The sequence below is a fragment of the Bos taurus genome, chromosome 21, assembly GCF_002263795.3.
Source record: "Bos taurus isolate L1 Dominette 01449 registration number 42190680 breed Hereford chromosome 21, ARS-UCD2.0, whole genome shotgun sequence".
Taxonomy (NCBI): domain Eukaryota; kingdom Metazoa; phylum Chordata; class Mammalia; order Artiodactyla; family Bovidae; genus Bos; species Bos taurus.
The window spans coordinates 10,580,466-10,606,814 of NC_037348.1; positions in this window are offsets into that span (position 1 = coordinate 10,580,466).

The window sequence follows — 26,349 nt, forward strand, 5'->3', positions numbered from 1 at the left end:
AGTCCACCGAGAGGGACTTTGGGGAATAAGAAAACGCAATGTCGTGAAATATTTTCTTCTATTTAACTGACCACCCAGTTCACTTTAAAAATCATTCTAACATGTAAGCAACAATGAATTATTTGGGGAGGGGTTAAGCACCCCCTCAATCTTAAAACATATTTTACCTTCTTTAAGTAAAAGCTAATTTAGAATCTTGTCAGTAGTCAAATTATAGCCATAAAATCCAGATGAGATTTGGAAAATACATTCTGCAGTTTTCATACCTGGTGGCCTTTTAATGAGTACTTATATAATAGTTATGTGCATGAAGGTATATATGCACATGGGTGTGTATATATTCTTGGGGTGGTAGAAGTTCCATGATGGATTAAAGGTTTATATACTCAAGGACTAGATAGAGGCTGTCACTCATGTGTATATGCTGGAGTTCTGGAGAAAAACAGTACAAAAAAGAGTTTCGAATGAGTTCCTTAGAATCACTATCGTTGAAATACAAGCTAAAACAACTTAGTATTGATGAAGCTATTGTGCCTTGCAGAATCGTAGAAAGATACTTCAAAGTAAAAATGTCAGTTTTCAGTTTGGTAGCTTTGGCAGGGCATTTAAACAAAAGGTGAGCATCTTTTGTCTAATATATTTATTTAAAAATTCAACAATACCCTACTGTTTATTTTACTTTTCAATGAACTGAAGAATTAAAAAAGAATAGGCTCTAGCTAGAGATGATAGCATAAGGGTTTGTTGCCCATTTAACCAAGTCTGATGTGGTCTGTATATGCTTTTAATATTATATTGCAAGGCAACTCCTGTTGTAAAAGTTTTAAAGACATCTAAAACCATGTGGACATCAGTTCTTATTTAGAAGTGGATAGAGTGAGGAAAGATTGTTTGATTCTGTATTTTTTTTTCTCTTAAGAGACTGGTAATGAATTCTTTAAAATGACAGTTCATTTTTGGTATGTCAAAAAAGGCATTAATCAAATGGTATCAAGTGCCAGTCATTTAAATGTGAAGGTGTTAGTAAGGCAACTATCCAGATAAATTAATATTGTTAATTCGCTGCATCAATGTACTTAGAGAAAATACAAAATAAAACAACAGAGGGGATTTATCTTGTTTAATTTCCTTTAGCCACAAACTTAAGTTGAATTTCAGAAGGAGAAAATAATATAAGGGGTAATTTCCATTCTCTTGGCTTTTAGAAGGTTGAAAAACCCCAGTTTTAGAACAAAGCATATAATTAGAAAAGTAAGTAAATGGACAAAGATATACTGCCATAATAGAAAAGCATAATGTATGAATTTAGAAAACATAATTAATTAGTTAATTATCAACTGTACTTCTCTTAAAAGGATGGTTTCTTGAAATGGTAAAGGTACATATTAAAATAAAGGACTACTGTGCAAAATTAAGAGGAGGCTATATAACAATATTCAGTTTTATTTTTTTTGACTGTAGGAAGTATCGCTTGAGGTTTTACAAAGTGTGATGTTTAAATAAAATTTACACTGATCGTTTTTATTTTGAATACAGAATAGAGAAAGGTGCCTTTTCTATCTATTACAATTTATAATAAATTAGTCAACCTTATCAAAGGGATTACAATGTGCTTGACTGAGGCAACTTGACTGAGATGATATCACTTAAAATAGTTTAAAGCAAAAGTGAAAATGTAAAAGGAAGAGAATATTGACTTCAGTGAAAAATGTCACATTGGGTATTTCTTGACAGGATTACATTACATCACAGGTCAGGGAGAAGTTAAAAATTTAGGCACTCCTATTTCTCTGCGGAATGCATGTTAATAATATATTTATTGACTCCAAAAGGTATGGTGAAATTTTTTACTTTTCATATACTTTGTTGTCATATTGCCATCCAAATAGAAAGAAGTGAAATTTAAGTGAGGTTTAAAAAAAATCTTAAACAATATTTTTCTTTATAGTTTCCAAGAATTATGCTTATTTACTCACTGACTTTTTCCATATGATTTTGATTAATAGCTTTTAAAATCATGTACTATTGTGATGAATTCTACATTGTTTTTACATTGAAAACAAATTTAAAGGCATCGGATCTTTCTCGGAAAGTGTAATTGAATATTCAGTTATTGAAGAGCTACTGTATAAATTTCCCAGGTTCCAAACACCTAAACTTATTCTTTCCTACCAACTTTTAAAATTACAACTGGCATGGCTGTGGATGAATATTTTATATAAGAGCCTTTATTTCTCTTCTTGTTTATCTGGGAAATGCCTCTAATTTGTCTTTTATGCTTAAATACTTTAAAAAAGCATTAGTCCATATGCAAGAATTATTCATGCTCTTGAAAAATAGTGAATAAAATTCTAATTATAGAGAAAAGGTGTGATGTTTACTCTGAAGTTTCAGGAACATGTAAAGTTTTCTTCATAAACTGGAAGAAAGTCTATCCTAGATAAATTTAAATAGGGCAGCTGTTGGGTATGGTTTATATTCGTGTCCTTCTGCCTTTTTGCCTTTGGCACTAAGGTATCTGGGTTCTTGTCTTCACACACTGTCTATTGTTAGCAGATTTTGAGATTAAAATACTTTCAAGTGGTCTTGTCTTTATAGTTTCATACATTATTAAATTGGGAAGTAATATTCAGTTCTGTGTTCAAATTTGTATGTCCAGACAATAATGAGGAGGTGACTCTCTGCACTGCTCCGCCCACCCCCCCAAATCCAACAACAACAACAGAATTATTATATACACAATTTAAAGAGAAAAAAAAATAAACCTTAGGAATCAGTGTGTTGGAAATGTAGGACCATTGTTTTTCACAATGGAACTCTTTATAAGACTTTTTTCATCTTAACTATCTCCCAAGATGGGACACTTTAGTTTTATATATAATTTTTAAAGTCTGAGCAACTTTTAACACTATATCAAGTTTTAACAACATATCACAGGCTTTTTGAAGTGAAGGAAGATTTGAAAAATAAGCCTCCAAAGTAAACACACACACACACACACACACGTGACAAGGCATGAGGCTTGTCTTCGTTTTTAGGGATGTTATGAAAGTTTTACTTTAAAAAATTACAATAACATGCTTTCTCATCAGGTGCAAAGCAAGATAATTATAGGGAGAAAAGAAAAGGTTCCCTGTCATTCTTTTCCACCAAAAAACCAAAGCACCAACAAAAGCCAAAACAAACTCCAATCCTAACCCCCACATAAGAAGCCCCTTACCACTTTAGGGAAAGTTTCTGTGCTAACTGTGGGTCCTGCCTGAGTTCCTGGCTGGTCTACTTTGAAACTCGCCAGGCAGTGGTTACACTCCAGCCAGTAGCCTGGCAGCCTCAAAAAGGAAGCAGATTCTCTGAGCTCACTGCAGATGACCTACCACTTAGAGGGAAAGTTTGGAAAGCAACTGTTGAAAGTCAACCTCTCCTTTCCAAAGAAGGTTTTCAGAGGCAGGACCGTGAGAGTTGATATTACCAATTTTATTATTTTCTAAGGCATTCCTAACTTTTATGATTCCGCCGCCCCCCATCCCCCTTCCTTTACTATCTGTCTTGTGCCTCCAGGGCCAGTGAAAGAGCAGGGCAGATTCTAGATTGCTTTCAGAGTTTGCCTTCTCTGATGATGGATTACCATGTCAATTTAAACGGCATAGGATTAATTTGTTTCAATGATTTCTCTTTAGGCTGAATGCCAGCCGTTTTTCTATCTCTCCCCTTGCTCTTCAGAACAACAACCACCACCACAAAAAAAAAAAAAAAAAAAAAAGGCTTCTTTCCATATTCTAAGTTAGGAGACAATAATAGAAATAGACAAGTTAGGTGTAATGTTGCAACACAGTTATAGGTCTGAGTGTTTTTATCTCTGTCTGAGAGGCTGAAACATAGAGTCAGTCACATTAAAATGAAATTGGACTCAACATTTATTCAATAAATACTTGTCTTGTAGATAATCCAGTGCCGAGTGCTTTTGACACATAAGGACTTAATTTGTCTTGGATAACAAGTTATTAATATGGCACATTTAAACTTGCCACCTACAATAAGAACTTTGAGATCTATAACAACTCAAATGATCATTGTGAAAAATAATTTGTGTGAGGGAAGGAGATCTTTCTGAGAATGACTGTCTTTATTACATATGAAGATATGTACATACACATATATATGTAGCTACCTACATATACACACACAGAAGTAATACATATATATACATTTCAGATCACATACAAACAAAAAGGTTCAATAAATTAAAAAAAAATCCATTCAATATGCAGGTAGATCTAACCCTTCCAAACTAAGAATGTCAGCCAGTTTTCTCTTTTCAATGATTTCTAAAGTACACAAGAAAAATGCTATTCAAATGCACCTTCCTTGCAAGACCAAACCCATTATAAGGACGAAACGGCACAAAAAAGCACTTAGGTGCAATCCAGAATCAAACACCCCCTCCACATTTTTCACCTAGACTAACCTTGCAGCTAGAGGCAATTTAAGTAAAATAATCTACCCCTAAAGTGATTACTGTATTTCTTTCTTAACGGAGGTCCTCCAGCAGATGCAAAGGAACAGGAGAGGGGTTTGATCCTATAGCCTTACTGTGTTGAGTACATGTGGCTATTTTGAACGCTGGGCCTCTTTTTCATTTTTTGGTTCCGTTTTCATAATAACATCTCTTTTTCCCAGCATTCCCCTGCGCTGAAATTAAGCATCACAGTTCAGGATACTACCCTGCATTCTGAATATGAACACAATAGCTTTTCCAGCCTTCCTCTTTTCCTCCGGCCTCTCAAGGCACCAGTGGCTGCATTTGAGCAGGTTCTACTTTTTAAGGACATACGCCATCAGAGGCCAGTGATGATCAGAACTGGAATCTATATGCAATATTAATTTGTAAAAAAGTTGTTGGTTGTTAACCTTGAGGTTGTGCATCTCTAAGAAACCACATCTTTTGAGTGCTCTCCCTGGGAAATGATGTTACACATGAGCAGAAAATCCAGGCAAGAAAGGCTAATTGAATGAAGAGAGAGAATTAGGTTAAAAAATAGAGTACAATCTAGTATCACATTTTCACTAGTGTGACTTGAAATGAAGGTGTCTTCAAGTCGCCAGTGATACCAGAGTGTTTAGATGTTGGCCACAGATGGGAACACCTATTGAAATGTGTCTGAAGAAGATTAATAGGGCTTGTCACTGTTGGGAAAGCACTGCTTTGCTGTAAATTTCTACCAGCACAAGATGAATTACCGATGAATGCTCACTTATCAACCCCATCACTATCGTTCGACAGTAAATCAAATTGAGAAGTTATCTGCAATCAGAAAATTTCTTTTTAAAATAGACATACACCTTTAGGCCCTGACTCTTTACTAATCCTACTCACAAAACAATTACGCATCCCATGATGCTTCTTTAGTTTAAACAAAACTGTATCTGAATCATGTATATACTTTAAAGTTCACATGCAACGGACAGCTGGTCATTGGCAAAGTTTGCCAGTATTTTAACACAGTTATGAAGCCTTCTTGGAAGCGCTCAATGAATATTTCATAAAGTATGTTTTCTTTACTTTGAGATATTTCTTTCTTTCCCTTACTTGAAAGGCAAAGAAGAAAGTGCTGTTTTCAGTGTTCTAAACCCTGTCTCTGCCACTTCAACATCTCCTAATTCCCTGGTAAAATGAAATTATGAGAGAATTACAAGTTTAGGTAGAGAACAGTGGAACAGGGCCAAGTGGATAACAGTGATAATTGAGGAAATGCATTTTTTCTTTTATGATTTCATGGTATTGCATATATCTCATTTCTAAGGTGATTTATCTGAGAAACAAATCAGTCGCATTAGTTCCTTTATCACCTGTTAACTTGTGACCTAGGAATAATAATGTTTTAATAAAACCATCAACCCTTGCATTTTTATAGAGCTCTAACTATTTACAAAAGTTATCCTCACATGCCTAACTCATTGGATTTTTTACCAAAATCCTGCAAGACTGAGATTTTAAATTCCCATTTTGCAGATGAGTAAACTGAGGCTCAAAGACTTATCTGAGGCTATGGAGCTAATAGGAACAGAGTCAGAATTCATACCTTGGTTTCCTAGGATCCTTTCAGGGATTTTCATTATGTAAATAAAGAAAATGATGGTGATTGCTAACAGCGGTCAACATTTACTATATATATATATATACCAGAACTATAGTGAGTATGCTGCTGCTGCTGCTGCCAAGTCGCTTCAGTCGTGTCCAACTCTGTGCGACCCCATAGACGGCAGCCCACCAGGCTCCGCCGTCCTTGGGATTCTCCAGGCAAGAATACTGGAGTGGGTTGCCATTTCCTTCTCCAATAGTGAGTATAGACATGGATTATTATTATTTTTAAATTAATTAATTTATTATTTTTGGCTGTGCTGGGCCTTTGCTGTTTTTTCCGTGGGCTTTCTCGATTTGCAGCAAGCAGGGGCTACTCTCTAGTTGCCTTTCGTGGGCTTCTCCCTGTGGAGGCTTCTGTTGTTTTCAAGCACAGGCTCCAGGCACATACATGCGGTTCAGTAGTGGTGGTGCAGGGGCTCAGTAATTGTGGCGCGTGAGCTTAGCTGCCTTGTGGCTTGTGGGATCTTCCCCGACCAGGGATGGAACCCATGTCCCCTGCATTGGCAGGTGGATTACTGTCCACTGCACCACAGGGAAGTCCTACACATGGACTGTTTTATTTAATTTCTTATACAACTCTGAGGGAGATACTGTGGTTATTTTCCATTATCCATGAGAAAACAACACAAGCAAACCGAAGCTTATGGAGGTCAGGAACTTGCCTGAAACTCACATTGTTAGTAAGCTGGGACACATAATTCAAATCTAGGGAGTCTACATTCAAAGCCACTGCCCTATCTTATGTTCTTTTTTCCAATTGCAAGGAGTCTTCAGTTGCACTGAGTAGTCACAAGAAATTCTACTTTTTTGGTAATATAAAAATTTCTCAGACTCTGAGGCACTGTGTTTTACAAGAATAGATCTTGGTTTGGAAATAGACCTGGGTTTAAATTCCAGCTTTGCCAGTTACCAAATATTTGACCTCCACTGCTTTGGTTTGATCCCTGGGTCAGGAAGATGCCCTGGAGAAGGGAATAGCTACCCACTCCAGTACTGTTGCCTGGAGAATTCCATGGACAGAGGAGCCTGGTGGGCTACAGTCCGTGGGGTCTCAAAGAGTCAGACTTGACTGAGCGACTAACACTTTCACTTTCATTTGACCTTGACTTTCTTCATCTCTGAAATGGGGTGCTTTGGTCAAATGAAACTATGGGCATTGCTTTTGGGTGTTTCCTTCCATCTTGGTCTCTAAAAGAGAAGAAGTGAGGAACAGAAAAGTGACAGCCATGCCCGAGGAGAGCTGGGACCAGGGACATTCGAGGTGCTTTGAGAAGGTGTGACTACTGTCTCTCAGACACCAGCACTGGGGGCCCTCAGCATTGGACAAGGTCTCTGTTTTCTTCCTCTCTGCTGCCAGAGGACACTGAATATTTAAGACAAGCATTTTATTGTTGTTTAGTTGCTCAGTTGTATCGGACTCTTTTGCAACTCCATGGACTGTAGCCTGCCAGAGTCCTCTGTCCTTGGGACTCTTCAGGCAAGAATACTGGAGTGGGTTACCATTTCCTTCTCCAAGGCATCTTCCCCACCCAGAGATCAAACCCACATCTCCTGCATTGACAGGTGGATTCGTTACCACTGCACCATCTGGGAAGCCCTAAGACAAGGACAGTTCTTTACAAAACCTTATAATTTAAAACTTACAAGGAAAACTTTAACTCCCTTATTTCTCAGATGAAAGCAAGAAGAAAAACCTTAGGTCTGGAGAAGCTGGGTGACTCCTGTAAGTTCTCTTAGCTGATTGGTGACAGGGTTGAAATTTGATTCCTTTTCTCTTGGTTCCTAAACCAGAAATCCACCCTCCTCCTATATCTTCCAAACACTATGTTCCTATTCATAAATAAAACAAAGCAAAACCTATTTTAGATGATCTGGTCATGTCCTTATTACAACTATTTCTCTGTTCTAACTATTTTGATATGATAATTTGTGTGGGTTAGTATTGGTTATAACATGAAATCTTCCTAGATCTCGACCACAGTAATTTTCCATAAAATCTATTAAGCTAACCAGCCAAAGAGTTGAAGCTGCAATGAAGACTCATACAATAATAAAAATATTCTATAATCTCCATTAGGTCACTGTAATATTACAATCTGTATTTATTACAACCCTCCTCTGATGCTTACATAACCAAAATTGCTAGATTTATATTCTCTAATGGTTCCCCAATGGGAAAAACCTGTGTTTTTTATCTTCCTTTTCCTGTCCCAAATCACCCTTCCACATACATTGGCTTCTTTGGGAAAACCCGTCTGGGTTTAATCAGAAGTTGCAAGACAAAATGTGCATTATTAAGAAATATAAATATTTTCAGAAGCAATCAAAGGGATGAAAGATTGATTCAGCATGTAGATTGGACCTAATTCGAAGCAGCTTTTTTCTAATGAAGGCTACTGGGATACAGAGTCAGGAGTTCTTGTGGCCACCAGTTGGAAACACCGACCCATTAGAATAATGTCTGAATTTCTCCTGCTAGGCACAGTATGTTGAAATACTTTTTGCAAGGTGTATTCTTTAGTCTCTGGGCTGAGCCACCTTTCTTGCCACCCTTAGGGATTTGGAGTAGTTACCTTTGAGAAATTATGACTAATTTCTTCTCTTTAGAGTTTAGATCAGCAAGTATCTCCCTTTTTACAACTCGGAAGTTGGCTTTGCATTCACTTTCATAAGAACATTTTGGCCCGGAGGCATCTGTATTACAATCTCTTTCTTGGCTTAATAAAAGGTATCACATTATCTACCTGGTCAATCTCTATCGGCTTTCAAAATAGAGACATGGAAAAACCTAATAAGCCTCATTAAGATATCTGCTTTAAAAACAACAGGCCACCTCATTTAGCATGTTTCTTTGAAATGTCCCAGCAGAGCTGGGTGGTCATTGCTTGAATATAGGTATTGCTAATTTGGGAATTTTGTCAGTCTGATAGCTCTGGAAAAAAGCGTCTAATGTGTAGGTGGAATTTTAATATACAAGGGATCAAACCCTGATTGTTGTCTTTTGTTTTTGTTTTCTTTTTTTGTCTCCTTTAATCCCACTTTTTGTCCACAGGGCGCTATGTGTGAGAGATGGCTTGATTTTCTTGTTATGGTTTACCTATCCACAGATGGAATTCCAAAGATGACTGAAAATGTCTTTAAAATCAACACAACTCAGGGAGCCCAAGTGAACAAGTTTTCCTTTGTTGTAGGGTATAGTATTATTGGCTGTAGGTTTTTTGATATACATTCTAAATTAGGCCTGCAAAGGCATGCTTCATCTTTAATTCATCACTCTCAGCTGAAAGAGATTAGCAATGTCTAGCACGCACCCCTCGTATGGTGCTGACCTCATCAAGTATGGCCTGAAATTAATTAGCCTCATTCATTCCAAATGGAAAAGGATAATGGAGCAGCATTTTAGAGATGACCATCACAAATTGTATGCAGCATATTTAAAAAGGCTCCTATTTTCAATCCATGTATATTAAAATTCTTTCCAGGGTTTACAATATGCCAGAGTTATCAAGGACCCAGAGCGAAACCCGAGCAGGTTTCGGGTGTATGTATTTGAGTGTGCGCATGCGTGTGCCAGCATGCATGCGTGCCCGGTTGTTTGTTGTATGAGTGTTACAGCCTGTGTATAGATGGGTCCATATTTAGCTGACGTGCTGTCTAGGGTGATACCTGGAATACTTGAGCGACAAAAATCTGATGTTTCATGCTGTTTTAAATGATCCGGTAATAAAATATGTTAAGTGGTTTTTTTTTTTTTTTTCTTTTCTTCTTGTTACCATAAACTGGGCATGCCAGCACAAACTCGTTGCTATTTTCCAGTTAGATGCTATTCATCCTCGAATTTAGAAACCAAAAGCCTCTTAAAGAGATGCTCGATGTTTCTATTCGGAGTTATTTTTGAAACTTTCTTTGTCGTTTCCCAGTCTTTACTGTTTGATCATATTTCAAAACATGATTGAGGACTAACTTGGATTACAGATTCACTTAAATTTATCATCTTTCTAAGATTAGCTGATTTTTTTCCCTCTTGGGGATTGACTAAGGAAGGCTAAATTTTTGAGTATCAAAATTGCTTTCTTTTCTAGCCAAAATAATCTTTACTGGGGTTCTTTGGGATTCTCAAAGACGTTGTAAACTTTATTTTTATGACCGGTCATTTGGGGACTACAGATTAGAGGAAGGAAAAAAACCCATGACTTTTTGTTTATGTCTTTACAGGGATTTTTTTTTTTTTTACATAATATAAAATGTGATTAATTTATGAAAAGATATCAGCAGCACTTGGAGGAAATTTTATCTAATGCATAGTTCTTTAGGGAATTTTTTTTTTTTTAATCCCAAAGTGACTTTCTTTAGTTCCATTGAAAAGTAGGTATTCCAAGTAATGCAATTGCAAAGCTTCTACTTAACTATTGGAGTGAAAAATGCACTTTCAGGCAATCTTAATAGAGCTCATTGATATGTTAGTCTCAATTTGTAGGTTATTTAAGGTCATTTTGTCTTAAAACAGAAACGGGAAGCATGTTGCCCATATCTCTGAAAATGTAGGATTTGGAAATTAAGCTCATTCTTGCTTAATCTTCTCATCCTAAGGCCCCTTTATTTAATGGGCATATATCATTTATATGCCCAGGATCATCAATCACAAACTGTGAACCTATCATTTTGACATAAAAGATCTATCCTTAAATCCCCCCAAACATCTAGCATATAATTTGAGGAAATTAGCTAAAGTCTGGGCTTCTGACTTCTTGGGAGAAGATACGTAAAAATGGAGAAAGCTTATATTATACAAATTTGATTTTAAAGTCATGGTTTAGGTGAGCCAGGGATTAAAAACTGATGCAAGTGCAGATCTTTAAATGTTGACAGAAATAGATAATTTTATTAATTATTATCTGGTCAGCTTGGAATTTCATGGCTAATGAACACAGTATGAAATAAAGGAGAATATTTGCAAAAATAGCATGACTCATTAAAGCGTATATTACCAAAACTATATTTTTCTCACAGTTATTTATTATTGAGACAAGGAAATTCATATGCTCTAAAATATTGCAATTTGCTTAAATATTGAACAGCATGCCTCAATTTTTATTTTAAAAATGTTTTTTATCAACTGAGGTGAAAATGGCAGGAAAACCATAAATATAAGGATTAAGGCTGCATGAAATTTGAGTTCATTCAAATGACAAACCCAAAGTAAAACTCAGATGAACCTACCAAATTTCATTTGGTATCCACCTGAAACTATAAATCCTCTTTTGGCATTTGAGAGTAGAAAGGAGGTTCACCTAAAATTCAAACCAGGTTTTCCTAAAGCTAACCCAGACTCACTCACTTTGGGGTAAACTATAGTTGCATTTTGTGTTCATAATAAAACTTTCATCCCACTTTAGCTAATGATGAATAGATGATGGGCTGGGAAAGAGAACTAGATGTTTTTGGAATTACTGTTTTGTCTTATTTTATTTCATGTTTCCTGTCAGGTTCTGAGGTAGGGGAGAACAGTATGTGAAGCTCATTTTCAATGGTACATGTGGAGATATGACCACATAGGAGAGACCAGAGGGGGAATCAACAGTTAAATACACATATGAGTTTTTTTTTAAAGGAGAATCTATATGAAATATCAGTAATTTACATTTCTTGAGAGCTTACTATAACCAGGCACCATTTTAAGTACTTTGCACGTATTAACTCAACTTAGCTGACCATACGGAGAAGGTGATGGCACCCCACTCCAGTACTCTTGCCTGGAAAATCCCGTGGACTGAGGAGCCTGGTAGGCTGCAGTCCATGGGGTCGCTGAGAGTCGGACACGACTGAGCAACTTCCCTTTCACTTTTCACTTTCATCCATTGGAGAAGGAAATGGCAACCCACTCCAGTTTTCTTGCCTGGAGAATCCCAGGGACGGGGGAGCCTGGTGGGCTACCATCTATGGGGTCACACAGAGTCGGACACGACTGAAGTGACTTAGTAGCAGCAGCAGCTGACCATAACAGTACCAGACAAACACTATTATCTCCATTTTGCAGATAAGAAAGACTACGCACGGGGAAATTACGTAACCTGCCCAAGTTACACTGCTCCTGAAAGGGATTTGAGCCCAGCATGTTGGGTTCTGGAATCTCCGTACCTAAGCACAGTGCTCTCCTGCCTCCCTAGAGAAATTGTAATTGCAATGTTGTTTGCAGAACAAACTGCTACAGTGATTCGTGGCAGAAGCCTTTTCCCATTTTTAACTGCTGAGAACGGTAAAATGTAATGGCAGAAACCAAGGTAGAGAAAGCTCATTCTTGTCTAATCTCCTTATCCCAGAAGTAGGAAGGGAGTTGAAGGCTCAAATCTCCCTGAAGTCTTTGCTGAGCTTCTACTTGGAATGCTACATATGTAGAATACTTTAATGCCACAGAGATGGAGATAAATGGGGTGGAATTCAAAGGGAAAAAAAAAGACAAAATGACAGGGTGAGAGGATGACTGGGGAGAGAAGATCAAAAGAACTAAAAAAGGAAAACTTGGAAAAGCAAGAGTTAATCTAGAACTCAGTAGCACTCTAGAGATATTCAGAAGAAAAACCAAGGCCTACAAATGTCACCAGGGAGATTGGAAATAGGTGAAGAGGAAGGTCTGAGAAAAGAACAAATTAAGGGAACTCAGTAAGATTTTGTCATGTTCTTGAAAGACCAGTAATGAAAGCTATATTTTTTTTGGAATACTAAAGCCCAAGCCAGAAATTTCACAGGAAAACACAAATGGATTCCCTGCCTTGTGTAGGTGGAAGCAGAAAGATGTTGTTGCTGTTTAATCACTAAGTTGTGTGCAGTTCTTTACAACCCCATGGACTGTAGTCCTCCAGGCTCCTCTGTCCGTGGAATTATCCAGGCAAGAATACTTGCATGGGTTGCCATTTCCTCCTCCAGGGGATCTTCCCGACCCAGGAATCAAACCCATGTCTCCTGCTTGGCAGGCAGATTTTTACCCCTGAGCTACTGGGGAAGCCTGAAGCAGAAAGATAGGCTTATATATACATGTATATATATATGTATATATAATATAAAAACTGTTATATATTACTATATGATAGTAATATATATACATACTATTACTATTATATATACTATTATAAAGAATTTTTAAAACCATATATATGGATTTTAAAAAGTGCTTGACATCATAATCATATGTAGGGAGTAAAAGTCTCTCAGTTGTGTTTGACTCTTCATGATCCCATGGGCTGTAGCCCACCAGGCTCCTTTGTCCAGGGAATTCTCCAGGTCAGAATGCTGGAGTAGGTAGCCATTCCCGTCTCCAGGAGACCTTCCCAACCCAGGGATCGAACCCAAGTCTCCCTCATTTTAGGCAGAGTCTTTACCGTCTGAGTCATATGTGGCCTGCTCCCATAACCTTTATATTAACTTTCTCATTTAATCCTCATGGTGAGTTTGTCAGGTTTACATTATTAGCCCCATTTTGCAGACATGAAAACCGAGGAACCAGGAGGTTGTGCTACCTGCCCAGGGTCCTGCAGCCTGTGGTCCCCCCACGGTATCCCAAGCTTCGTCTCCTCCCAGAACATCACGCGCTGTCTTTTCTCACACAGCATCCCTAGGACTTCTCCCAGAAGATGATGTCACAGAACAATTGGTTTTAGGCCAAATGCACTGCGGTGCATCACTCCCGGGGCACACGCTGATAAGAACATGCTCTGCCGGAATGGGACATAGCCCGGTTTCTGGCGGGCATCCTCTAAGAGCTGGCCTGTCTGTTCAGCTCTTGCAGAAGCCGTGTAAAGTAAACCCTCTGAAGCTGGCTTGGATGGGGGAGCAAACGATAGATGGACGAACATTCGAACGTGGACTGGAACGCTCCAAGCAGACTCCCAGCCTCCTGTGTTTACAGGCCCCCAAATGAAATCACCTGGCTGTTTATAGGAGTCTTAGTGCTGATGAAAAGACTGAGTTACGCTCCAAACTTTTCCCTGCCAAAGGAGAAAAGTTCCAGGTTCTTTAAAAAGTATGTAAAGCATCTGATCTGAAAAGTGGCAACAACATTTGGGACCAATTACTCAGATTAAGAGGCAACAATGCTCTGTTTACACTTCGTAGCCAAGAGCCGTTTTGGCTCTGGCCCACAAGCTGGAGATTGTAAATTATAGAAATTTCAGCCTAACTTTGCCGTCTCTTTTGACCTGTGTGTCTGAGGGTAGAGAGAATCAGCTAGAAAAGCCCTGTTGTTACTTGCCTTAAAATGTCAATGAATGGGAAACTGAATGTTGTCTTCCAGGTAAGACATTTAACATAGATCCTCTGCGAGGAGAGCATGCATTTTCTCACTCAGGGAAGGGTCTAATTGACTGAGGATGCTGTGTCAGGATGTGGTTTTTCAGTTTGCTACTCCTCAAAAATTATTTTTGCAAAAGAAGTTAAAACTAAAGGCTCTCTGACATCTTCTGCTTCACTACCATTGCATTCCACTTTAACACTGTTCTCCAGTATGCTGTGGATTAATCATTAACAAGCGGGAGTTGGTGGCATTATTACTGTGAGAAGGCATAGACACAGCTCATGTGGGCAAAAAAGAGGCCTCAGTTGGCCAAAATGTGGAGGCTGAAAGGAGTTGGAATCATTTGGGACTGAGATTTCCTTTTCTCCCTTCACTAAGGAGGCCAGCCCCCACTGCATGTAATCCTGATGATTCCAGAAGTTTGAGAAAAATTCTCGTCTTTCTTTTAATGTAATCCTGATGTTAAGGGCTTGACCTTGCCGGGGGGAAAAGGAACCACAGAGGTCAGACAACAAGAAGAAATGAGAGGCATCTATTCCTGAAGCACAGACCTGTGGAAAAGACGAGTCATTATTTTACCAATAGCTGAAATGCACGTGTGTGGAGGTTTATAATTTAACCACTTTCAATATCATATTTAGACCATCAAGCTGGACACATCACAGGCAGGGAGTGAGTGGGCTCTCTTTTTGAAGTTCTACAGGTTGGATAGTCATTTAGGTGAAAATGTGATCGGGGTTTTGATTGTGAAGTATTATGGAAATCTTAGCATTGGAAAACTTTTTTGTTTTGTTTTGGAAAACATTTGTACCCAAGAATCCAGTGTCCACTTCACGGAGGACTCTCTTCTGAGGAAACTCCTTTGAGGACATTCCAGTCCCCTTGGATGTCAGCATATATATGTATATATTTTATAAAAACTGATCAACAATCAACTGTATTCATTTTGGATTCTTCTGACCCTGGCTGGTCTATCTCAATAATTTACCATTTTCTGCAGTGTCAGAGCTTCCTGACATCTACAATTAACTCACAAATTAACTTAGAAATGATAGTAAGCGCTCAGCCAAATGATATAGTGGCCACTGGGGACTAGGCCAATTTTCTAGAATAAGGTTAGGACCAAGTTCCTCTGTAACAATGCTAAGGTTGGTTGTGTAGGAGTAGTTCTTCAAATGTGAGCAGAAATCTAGGTGTGAGGGGGAGATGTTATCAGCATCTAATTCTGTTGGTTACTCAGCCCTCTGATATTTCTTCATCTATGAAACAGGGAAAACTGGTTTTTACAGTGCCATGGAAGCCTTAAATGAAGGCTCCATAATGGAATCAAGAAGTCATGAAACGGTTCCCTTGGAAGGAAGCTTGGAGAACACTGGTCCAACTTCCCACTAAAGCCAGACATCTGGAAATGGGCAGATGGGCAGGCAGACACGGATTTTTAGGAGTTGTAAACTCAAGTCAGGTCACATAAATATGTGAAGACCTGGGTGAAGCCTGCCAGTTAGTCCTGGCCGACCACCTAGACAGATGGGAGTGGGAGGGGTCCTTTTTCTGAGGCTGCCACTACTGGGGGCTTCGTTTTTAGAAAGTTTTGTTCCTTCTATGGGAACCAAAGAGCTTCCCAGTTGGTGCAGTGGAAAGAATCTGTCTCCCAACGCAGGAGATGCAAGAGATGTGGGTTCGATCCCTGGGTCAGGAAGATCCCCTGGAGGAGGAAATGGCAACCCACTCCAGTATTCTTGCAAGGAAAATTCTGGGGACGGAGGAGCCTGGCGGGCTACAGTCCATGAGGTCGCAAAGAGTCCACGGGGTTGCAGAGAGTTGGACATGACTGAACACACACAAAAGGGAACAAAAACCGTGTCCCTGGAGCATCTTTCTACAGAGTTGGAGTCTGTCCTCAGAAGCAGTACAGCTGAACCTCATCCCTACACCATATGGCAGACTTTCAAACCCTTCAAGGTAACTTTCATTCTTCCCCCATCCCCTTGGCTAAATTGGACTCAGAAGGTTTGTCTTCCTGAGTTGGCCTTAGTTTCTCAGAGTCTTTTAAGAAGCATCCAGAAACAAAATATTCAGAAGTCTCGTGTCCTGTGCTGTGTACCATGCGTGCCATGTGACTTTAATCAGAACCCTGGTCAGGGAGGAATCCCATACTGTGGAGTCAGATCTCAATCATCAAGGAGCGTGTAAGGAGGGATTTATTGCATTTAAGAATGTCTCATGTTTATCCCCATTAAATTGCATTTTGTTTTGGCTTTTTGGTGGCTTTTAAAGTCTGTCCCTCTCATCTTTTGTTCCTTTACAAATTGCATTAGCGTGTCTCTTACAGTTTTGTCCAATCATTGATCTGCATATTACAGAAGCCAGTGTTTCTGGGGTTTCTAGGTTCTTTGATGTCACTAGTAATTATGTTGAAAATAGAAGTTTATTTCTCAACTAGCTCATAAGCAGTGGTTAACAGTAGGACCTCTGCAAACTAGATTTGTCAGGATTTAAATCCTGGGTCTGCTGATATACCAGGAGCATGGCCTTGGGCATGTTGATTTGCCTGTGTCTCAGTTTCCTCATCTGTAAAATGGGGGGTAATAATATATGGCTGTTTTGATGATGAAATGAGTTAATATATGTAAAGCATTTAGACTAGTTTCAGGTACATAGCATGCACTGTTTATTATAAGACAAAAATAAATCAAGACAAGGTTCCTAAGGACAGGGGCAGTTTCTCATTGATATCTGTTATCTCCAGAGACTAGCACTGTGCCTGGAATATACTTAGGGCTAAATAAATTGGGTATATGGATGAGTGAGTTTCCATAGTGTTCTGGAAACTAGGTGCAGACAGATAATATAAGCAATGCTATGGTTTCCAATGCTAACAGATTTTCAGTTCCATTCAGTTCAGTCTTGTCTGACTCTTTGCAACCACATGGACTGCAGCACACCAGGCTTCCCTGTCCATCACCAACTCCCAGAGCTTGCTCAAACTCATATCTATTGAGTCCGTGATGCCATCCAACCATCTCATGAAACTGTACACCATTCAACCTCAGGCCATCATCAGACTGGTTATTTTGTCCCTAATTTTTCTAGGAACTGTCATCATTGTCACCAGTGTCTTTACTGATACTAATCTGTTATGTCTCGGTTTAGCTCAGAAGACCAGAAAAATCAGACACTGAAGTTTACTCTCAACACAGAAAAAGGGCAAGGGTACTGTTAAGTTTTGCCTGCACCAAGGGGAGAGTGAACACTATTTTTGGCATGCAAAGTCTCCTAACCCAAGAATCCTAGCGTTCCTCACTCAGATCTTTGTGTTTAAACTTTTGTAGATTACTTAGCCATAGGCAAACTCATTCCAGAAGACATGCTAAACAATTTAAACGTTTGAAAAGGCGTCCACATCCACAGCGTGGAAGTTTCCGCATCTGCGTACCTTTCCATTAACACCCACAACGAAGTGCTAACATCAGGGTAGGTCTTGTTTTAAGTGCATAGCAACATAATGCCCGCCCCTCCTCCCGCCCTCCTCCCTCTTCAGTTTCCGGGTGTTAAACCAAGTTCTCCTCGGGTTGCAAATTTAAATCGTTCAGAGATACCTTTTACAGGGAGTTCTCTTTGAACTTCTGTCCAGGCTAATTCAAACCCGTTCGGTATTTTCCTCCTTCTCCATTAATACAGTGGAGCTCAAAGAAGAAAATTCACCAGTGTTTTCTCCTTTGTACGTGTTCAATAGGTACCCCTGCAGCAATAACCTGGAGGAGGAGCCGGTTTGCGAGAGCAGGGGCCACCGGTAATCGGATCCGGGGTTGTTGTGTGTGTAAAGTGCTAACACTTTTGACAGCCACCATCCTAAAGGGGTGTAGCAAGTCATTGGGAATTTGTACACAGACTGCCCTATCCATTACGCATCGCCCATATCATACCCATAATCTCCCAAGGCAGAGATGCTATTACACTGAGCGGGCCAAGGGCTGCCCGCGCTTAGATACACACAACTCCCACTGACTCTGTGCTACCGACGTACTTCAATGGGACTTGTCAGCGGCATAAATTTAGCTCAGTACAGTCACCGCCGCAGCAGGCGCAGCCAAACAGAGAGACCAGGCTGTGGGTTAAAAAGGCTGAGGAAGAACAAAAAAGCTGCCAGTTTTCATAGGAAATCTTATCCCTAGAGCATGAAGAACTGGAGCCTGACACCCGCCACACCACCCTCATCTCACAACCTGCAGATTTCAGCCTGGAACTTGGAAGCAGCGGAAACAGAGAGGGCATGAAAAAAAATTTTTTTTAATGTCCTGCTACAGGGCATAAAACTGTGCTTTGCATCCAACCTGATTATGTGAGGGGAAAATTCCCCATAGATGATTCTAGGAACATTTATCAAAATTTCAAGGAACGTGTTGGAACAAACGACCCTCTTTAAATAGAGAATATTTAAAACACATACCACAAGGTCACCAAGATGGCCAGCTCTTGAAAGCCGCCGCTCTATTTGGAGTCACACACAGGTGTCGTGGGCCTTGTGGTATACAGGATAGCGTTTCTTTTTGGCCCTTTCATAATGTCTGTGCCATGTTATCTAGTGTAATTCTTTGAGAGGTCTGTCTTGGCTTTTCAGACAACCCCAAATCATACCTGGTAAGTGATGAGTGTCACTGACCACAAGGCCAGCCTACAGTAAATTCCAGGGTTTAACCTGTATTCTGAGCCCTTACCACTGCAGACAATGAAGTCTATTCATAATCACAGAACGTTTGGCGAGCAGGGCCTGGGTGCCAGTCTATGCTTCGCGTCACACTAATTGTGTGTCTTGGATGTATCCCTTAGCATCTCTAAGCCCCGGTTTTCTCACTTGTGCAGAGAGTACCTGAAAAGATGTGCGAAACAGCATGAAAGCTCCATCAAATGGGTGAATCCATGTCATACTGTGTGGTATACCGTCATAGTGTCTGAGCTTCCCAGGTGGTGCTAGTCATAAGGAACCCGCCCGCCAATGCAGGAGATGTACGCGATGTAGTTTCAATCCCTGGGTCGGGAAGATCCCCTGGGGGAGGGCATGGCAACTCACTCCAGTATTCTTGCCTGGAGAATCCCCAGGGACTGAGGGGAGCCTGGCAGGTTACAGTCCATGGGGTCACACAGAGTCGGACACGACCAAAATGGCTTAGCACACAGCACACAGGTACTCAAGAAAAGCCTCCTCCTCCTATTTCTTTTTCCTCTCTTCTTCCCCAAGACAGTCTAAGAAGTTACTGCTCATGCAAACCCAGGTCTATTAAGAAAAATACTGCATTTCAAGAAAATAAATATTACCCCACGAATGATAAATGGTCACATATGTAACAGAGCACATTTAAAGCTATCCTCATCCTTTGACAGTTGTTACAGAACAGATAAGATTAATCTATTCAAAAGGAAAATAAAAAACTATAGGGTAAGGAAACGAATTAGACATTTACTTAGGTCTGATTAGTGGCTCCTTCCAGTGGTGATTTGAGCTGAGTTTAGGATCCCTGAACTGTTAATGTGCACTGCTGAGAGGTGACCAGATTAAGAAGCTGAATGCATAATTCATTCAAAGTTCACATAGACTGTCTTAGTTTGGGAAAGAACAAACTCAGGTGCAATTCCATTAAAGCAGCAAAACCAGTATGTTTCATGATAATAAGTTTAGGTATAGAAAACTATCTTTCTCCTGGATACATTTGGTTTTCTTATCATTGCTTAATTTTTTTTCTTTTCGTTTTTTTCAATATGAGGACCCTAGTTCAGAGTAGAATTAATCATGTTAATCATGTGTTAGAAAATTACATCACTCTAAAAGACTTCCATTCATTCTAAAAAAGGTAGTCTTGGTCCTTGGTCAGATTTTTATAAGAACGCATTCTTGAAGAAGGGCATGAGGTTAAATTCGAAAAGTATGAGTAATTCAGGAAAAAAATCATACATTTCTTTTTATGTTTTCCCATATAAAAATATTGCTCTACCATTGATAAGTAACTCCCATTGGCACATTTAACTCTCTGAAGGCTCTGATGGGAGATGCAATATCATGTCTATTACAAGAAAGTAACAACTGAAGCTTAATAAATTTGGAGAGAGCACATGCAAGTTTGTGTGTGTGTAGGAACTGACTTTTTTCAGTTATTTCTGGTTTGAAGTTTTGCAGTTAGAAATGTTGTAAGTGAAAAGAAAAATTGAATTTGCACCGCGTTCAGGGGATCGGAAGAGCTTGTATGTAAAAATTTGGTAGTGGTGGTGACCATGCAACCAGTTCTATTTGTGTAAGAAAATCAGCAGAAATACAACAAGCTTTACTCTAAATATAAGCTGAGGTCATAAATCAGGCTGTAAATGGAAAATAAAATAGATATACACACATCCAAAAATACATGATAAATTCTTTAAATTCTCTTTGTCTCATGAAAGAGAATAGAAAAATACTAATAAAATTAAGCTGCCTTTCGCCTTCCTCCTTTCATGTGGACCTGATTGTAATAGTGGCCTCTTCAATCTGGCTAAACTTTGTGGTTAGTAAATTTTGTTTAACAGAAATTCTTTTTAAAAAACAAGGTCTGTCCCCCGTTCATGCACACATTTGCCTCCATCTGACTGATCCCTGCCGTTCGTCTCAGGCAGGTCAGGTCAGAGCATCGCACCAGCCTGCGACGAATGGATTTAGGACACGAAGCATTTCCTCAAAAATAAAATTCCCTGTGAAAACTTTGCAGGAGCAACAAATACATCAGAAATGTGATATGGGAAGAGTGCCAGAAGTCAAGCTAAAATGAAGGCCGAATCCTTGAGATCAGGGAGAAGGGGAAAAGGGTCAGAGAGAGAAGTGAAAGGAAAAGCAGGGCAGGAGGAGAGAAGGGACCCAAATTAGAACAAGAGGCGATGCTTATTAATAACCTTGCTGACCCACGGGCCCCTGACACAAAATGCACTAGGTATTGTTGGGACACTCTGCTCCGTCACTCACAGGAGAAGCGTGTGAAATGGTGTTGGAAGCTGCAAACTCTCGAGAAGAGCAAAAAAAAAGCCAGGGTAAGGAAAGGGTGCAGACTCACGGGGTTGAGAAGTTCCCATTCTTCTCCTGCGGCATCCTCTCTGGGCAGCCTATCTCACACTTCCATGCTTCCAGCCAGCTAGAATTTAAAACACACACGTGAAACCATGTTTTTCTTGAATGCAAAAAATAACACACATCCTGGAATTCCGTGGCGGTCCAGTGGTTAGAACTCCGCGCTTCTGCTGCAGGGGCCCTGGGTGGATCCCTAACTGGGCAACTAAGATCCCACAAGCAGAGCAGCATGGCCAATTAAAAAAAATAAAAATAAAATAGATACACGTTCATCGCAGAACAGTTGGAAATTACGGAAAAGCAAGAAGAAGTCAATAATTCTTCTAGTCCCGCCGCTTGTGTATAATGATTGTCAGCACGTGGATACACATTTTCTCATCATCTTCCTCTGCTTTCTTGCATGCATATATTTGCATGTTGAAAAAGTACAACTGAGGCCCTGGTGTCATCCATTGTTTTGGAATCTGGTTTTCCTATCTGACTAGTCCTAAGAGACCTTTGCAAGGGTTATTAAAACTATTATAAAAAACGATTTTTACCTTGGCATCATAATTCCTTATTTGATGGTGAATTCATTTGACCTCTAGATATTCATGGAACGTTTTAAATTTTTGCATTTTAAGATGTTCTTGTGCATCTCTGTTCACTCTGGAAATACCTGTGAGTGAAATTCCTGGGCCAAAACCTTTTGGGGGGCTATAATGTGCAGAGATGCCCTCTGAAGTACTTATGCCAGTTTATATTCCCACCTGCCATGGAACAGAATCCAGAACTCACAAACCATCATTAATTCTTCCCAAACTGAGACAAGAAACTTAGAACCTACTGTGATCCCTATTTCCTTGATTATTTGTGATGCTAACTTCATGTTTATTGGCTGTCTTGTTTTGTGTGCATGTTATTTGCCTGTTATTTTAATTCCTATTTATTTAAAATTGGAAAAGTTGTATTTAATTTTTTTTAATGGTGTTAGATCTTTACCTGTTAAGATGTAAAAGTTCTTTGCATAGTGCATTTATTCACCCTTGCACTCTTGCCCATTGCAAACATTTCTCCATTTTGTCACTAGATTTTTAAAATTGTTAATGGATTTTTAATGTATATGTTTATCAATTTAAATATATAACTATTTTCATTTAGTCTTTCTTCCTCTGCTTTTGTGCTTAGATAAGGCTTGCACACCTCAGGGTCAGAGAAATATTAACCTGTATTTTCTACTAGTATTTTTGTGGCTCTTGTTACTTAAAAGAAATACTTAAATCTCTCATATATTTGGTCTGTGTGATAAGAATCTATTTCCTCACTGATCTAAATGTTGCTATTTATTGGACCTATTTCTGTATTTTAGAATTTTATTTATTATCTTTCTGTCTTTATCACTTCTTTTGCCAAAACCCTCCTTTTTTTTTTTTTTAAATCACAATTTAAGGATATGCTTTCATATCTAGTGATGCAAGTTTTTTTTTTTTAATCTCTTCTTTACAATTAGTTTTCTGGGTTATGCCTCCCTATTTGTTTTTTTTTTTTTTATGTTTGTTTCTATTCTTTTTTTTTTTTAACTTTATTTTTAAACTTTACATAATTGTATTAGTTTTGCCAAATATCAAAATGAATCCGCCAGCGGTATACATGTGTTCCCCATCCTGAACCCTCCTCCCTCCTCCCTCCCCATTCCATCCCTCTGGGTCGTCCCAGTGCACTAGCCCCAAGCATCCAGTATCGTGCATCGAACCTGGACTGGCATCTCGTTTCATACATGATATTTTACATGTTTCAATGCCTATTTGTTATACCATAAGAACTCATCAAGTTCAAAATGTAAGAGAAGACAATTGGTACATCAGTGTGTGAGAATTTGAAGTCTTTAATACTGAGTTTTCTCATTTAGAAGTAAAGCATGCCTTCTCATTTATTTTTTTCATATGAACTCCTGTTAAAGTTGTAGTTTCTTCATGTATTTTTCAATGTGCATGGTGTCAAATTTATTCACTGCTATTGTGAATACAATTTCTCTGTTAAATCCTGTAACTGTTTTCTGAGGAAAATGATTTACTTATGCATTTTTATTTTGTATTTTCCTACTTTACTGGTTTCTTATTCAAAAGAATTTGCCAATGGATTCTTTTGAGCCATCTAAGTAAATACTTTTATCTGCAGATAATAATTTTGTCTCTTTCCTTCAAATTATTTAATTTCTTAATTTTCCCAATCTTTTTACAAAAGGGTCAACTTCCACAGAATTTAAATTATTCTTTATTCAGAATGCCAACAATATTTTACTACCATGTATAATGGCCTGAATATAATGTAGTTTGGAAAGACTCTGGCTTTTAGAATGTGTTCAAGGCTTCAAATTTTGATCTCCCTTCCTGAACCTCCTGTCCACTGGTCTCACTGTATACCTCCCAGCCTTCTCTGCCCAGTACCGAACAAATCTTACACAAGTCAATACACAAGTGTTTTATCTCTATATAGATAGCCTCATCACTTACCTACCTAGTCTAAACACCCACATTTCACTGTGGGAAGGTTCCCCTTCAATTCTCAGACCAACACATCTAAACCACTATTGTTTACTTGGGGCCTCCCATGAAACTGCCAGGCTATTTTCTGTCAACTTCGAAGTTAGAGCCTTGTGTGAGAATTTTTTTTTTTAAGTTTGCATTTTAAGAAAATGCTAAACTATTTTCTCACGTAGAAATTATCATTTCATTTGAATTTGCTGACTTTTTGCCAGTGAAAAGTAAAAATAACCTGGATTTTGCATATGCCTTGCAAAAGGGCTTGGCTCCCTGGGTTCCACTGGTTAGAACAACGTGTGAAAATAAGAGTGAGGAAAGGAGTTAAAAGTATATATAGTTGGGGATCTTGCCCGGGGTTACCTATGAGGAGGACGAAGGGTGAGTCCCTGTAAGATGGGAATGGAGCTGGTCTCTGAATCACCTGAGTCTTCATTTCTTCAACTCTAATTTTGGGCCATCACCTGCCTTGCAAACGTAATTTGGGAATGAGACAACATGTATAAGGCATTTTGGAGGCCACTTGGCAACTAGTGGGCACTTACTGAGACAAACTGTTGGCTTCTGGCTAGGTTTGAAGGGAAGGATTTGGGCCACATTATAGGTAACAAAATGGAAAGAAGATATCCTTCTTTACTATAAATTTCTACATAGTTAACCCCAAGTCCACTCAAGGACTCAAGATCTAACTTACTTCTTTAATGTGTCCAGTAGCTATTTATAGTTTCAGCTAAGATTACTGCATTTAGGATTTAGCTAACAGTCGGTGCTTCCCTAGGGGTGCCATTCTTAAACAGTGTCTGCCCACCACCACCTCCCAAGGAGACAGACACGGTTACTTGTTTCTTCTCTTCTGTCTGGTGTGGTCTTTGCCGTGAATGCCAAATATCACTGGAATCAACCTTTCATCCCACCTTGTTGAAGCAGGGGCTCCAAATGTTTAGATTTCCTTGTCCACTAAGGGGTACCAGAAGGGCTCCTCGTTTTGATAATACAGTAGATAGTCCTTGTGGCCATGTGTCTGGCATTTAAGAACTTTCTTGTCAGCACGCCTTCACTTTTCCAATTTGTTAGCCTAGAGAACATGCTTATTAGTATCAAACTTAATCCTTGCCAAGGCAGAGTGAAAAATTTCTTCTTTCTTTTCCAAAGTGAAGCTAGAGATCTGAATTTCTTTTTTTTTTTTTTACGTGGTGGGAGGTTTCTGTATTATTATTGTTTAAAATCAATTTCCTTTACTCCATATTCTTTTCCTGTTGTTTATTTTATCTGTCCCTCTCTCCCAAAGGAGCAGCATTAAGGCCCCCATTTGGTTTTTATTAGTGTAATCAGTTAATAGCTGTTCTATAATGCTTTACTTATTGTGTTAATTTTCTGTACTTATGTCCAGAGGCAGCTTCCTGGAAGACCACATTTAAAAAAATAGAAGATCTAACTTACTTCTTCTTTAATGGGTCCAGCAGCCATTTATAGTTTCAGCTAAGATTACTGAATACTGTTGATTTACAAGGTCATTGAAAAGATATATAAACTGCAGCTACAATTTTTTTTTTTTTACTAGAAAAAATATTTTTTCAAATACATAATAGATTCTTTACCTTCAATTATTTCTATAATAATTTTATCTTTTTATTAAGACTAAATACATACAAATATTAATACATTTCATCTTTTCTCAAATTAATGACAATGGTATAACTGTGATTATCTTTTAGCAACCAAAGTCTATTTCCAGAGGTTTGAACTTGATGTGAGAAAAACACTGTATCAAGTCCATTGAACCTGATTTGGTGCTGAGGTTGAACTGGTATAACGGTTTGCTCCAGGATCCAGAGGCTATTGTAAGCTTGAAGGCAAAGTGAAACCCTTAGGTTGACCTTAGCTGCTTAAGGATCCTCTGGGTGAGGGGTGACTGGTTCTGTTTTGCACAGGACGGCTCATCCTCAGGCTAAGCTGGAATCTCTAGGAACAGTGTGTGTGTGTGTGTGTTGCTCAGTCGTGTCTGACTCTTCGCGATCCCATGGACTATAGTCCACCAGGCTCCTCTGTCCATAGGATTCTCCGGGCAAGAATACTAGAGTGGGTTGCCATTTCCTTCTCCACAGCTACTATTTTAAATATATCTCTAGGAAGTCTTAATGGAGAAGGAAAGGGCAACCCACTCCAGTGTTCTTGCCTGGAGAATCCCAGGGATGGGGGAGCCTGGTGGGCTGCCGTCTATGGGGTCACACAGAGTCGGACACGACTGAAGCAACTTAGCAGCAGCAGCAGCAGGAAGTCTTAAAAACCCACTAGTCTGATAAAAGTACAGACA